The sequence below is a fragment of the Octopus bimaculoides genome, chromosome 1 (genome assembly GCF_001194135.2).
Source record: "Octopus bimaculoides isolate UCB-OBI-ISO-001 chromosome 1, ASM119413v2, whole genome shotgun sequence".
NCBI lineage: Eukaryota > Metazoa > Mollusca > Cephalopoda > Octopoda > Octopodidae > Octopus > Octopus bimaculoides.
Genome location: NC_068981.1, coordinates 11,085,012 through 11,087,366, shown reverse-complemented (window position 1 = coordinate 11,087,366; position 2,355 = coordinate 11,085,012).

The following is a 2,355-nucleotide window of genomic DNA, read 5'->3' as shown; positions in this document are numbered from 1 at the left end:
ATTTTTAACTTGATGTAACAAGAAACATTACTATACATATGCGTATATATCTGTGTGTCTATGATTCATAAAACTGGAATCGTATTACTGTAGTTGTTTCAATATGTTTCTACTGCTGTACGAAAACTGCGCTGGCTTTTACCTTCAAAGTGAAACACACTTAACTTGAGAAAATCAATCGACATTCTTGAAAGCTTAAATATACTAGATGTCACAGCTAAGAACATTAATTATACGAATACATTTACCTCGAATGGCTTATACATTCTGACAAGACATCAGTATTAACATTAATATTAGGCAGCTCTCTGATGTTTCCACACCTTCAAAGGAAACATTTCAAAATTTCATTGTTTAAGCATTATAAATTCATGTTTGCAGGTGTAGAAATGGTAAGGCAATGCATCCAGCAGTAAATATGTATGGTTGTGTTTATAACTGTGTATACGTGGCATTGTATACTATAAACTACTGCGTCACAGTTCAATGCTCGAGATGAGGAGTAAACAGACAGCCGACAACTGATGAAAGGTCGTTCTTTATGTTACTTTCTGTATGTTACTGTTGGGGACGTCCTGTACTCATATATTCATGTGTATATATATATATATATATATATATATATATATATATATATGGGGGGGGTGTATATGTTTTTTGCTGCTCTTTCTAGCGGGTCAGATGTCCTATTATAGGCATCTCTGTATTTTAAATGAATAATATATAGTCTATTGACTGATTTTTATTCTCTCTAGACCACTGGTGGTAAATAAAATTTCTAAAATTTTATTTGCTGCCCTATAATTTATTAATAATATATATATATGTATGTATGTATGTATGTATGTATGTATGTATGAATGTATGTATGTATGTATGTATGTATGTATGTACGTATGTATGTATGTATGTATGTATGTATGTATGTATTCATTCGACGATGTCACTCAACGGAATTGTACCTGGAATCAAGAGATTGAGACAGCGTGTGTGTATATATGTTTGTGTGTGTGTATATATAAATAAATAAAGATATTGATTTGTTGCTATACACATAACTACGCATGTGTGCGTGAAATCTGTATGTTTGTGTGTGAATAGTGATGCAGCGAGTCAGAATATCAATGAAATTATATTAAATCTTGCAGAAAGTTTCACAACTTTCGTATTCATTATTATTATCTCAGTATATATATTTCATTTAGTATATACTCTTAAAATAAGCAACGTGTTATCTCATAAGAGCAGGGCTCAGTATAAAACAGTTAATTAGTGATGGTAAATTTATTTCGTAAATTTATTTCGTATCATCAACCCACATTCCTTCGTAAACTTTTAAAAGAAAATAAATTTTCACTTAAATATAAACTCTCTATAATTACAACTTTTACTTAATATTATTCTTTTCTTCTGCCGTTCTCATGTCAGATCTGAAACATTGAATGTTTTCGTGCCTTAGGGGAGCAAAGCATTGATTGTATTCGAAGTTATTGATTTTACGTTTTCTTATTATTATTATTTTAAACTTTACAAAATTCTTACCTTCTGGCAAAAATAACATCTTTTATTTGTTTATTCGTTTCTTTGCTTTATCGAACGAAATTTGTTTTAGTTTGTTTTTGTTTTTGTTTTTTTTATTTATCTATTTATTTTTTGTAAACTAATATAAAATGTTCTAGATTTAATTTTAAATGAAAGTAAAAATGCTTGAGGATTTATTTTTTTACAAATGACAAGAGCTAATCAACAAGCTAATTTTGAAATACTGCAAGGGGAATTACAAAATTAATACCAAAAGGTTGGCGAAAAGAAGCGGAATTGTAATTGCTTTAGCTAATTTTACATTTCAATCTAATTATAAACAGAGACGTTAAGATAACTCTTGTAATATGATTTCTCTGCCTAAAATATCTTTATATATTTCGATTTTTGGTGAAAGTGAATTATTCATTATAGAAGCTGCCTAGAATGATTGATTTTTGTAAGTGTATCACATGGGATGTATTTCACAATCTAATCTGCTCGGAAAGACATGTCTCCGACGATATTTGATTCCCACTTAGAGATACTTGATTTTGACAGAAGTAATAACCTTGTTCAAGATACTGAAGTGACAACTCTAATAGTAGGAAATTTTTGAACAGATTACAAAACAATGTACAAAAAATACTTCCAGAATAGGTTTCGAGACCCCGGCAGAGCAGCCATGAATGACAACAAAGTGAAGAGATATCTTGAACAGTCTGGGCAAACAAAGTGCAGTAATACAAACAATGAATTTTACAAAAAGGAATACGACAGTGGAAGAGCGAGCTTTTATGTGTATATATATATATATATATATATATATATATA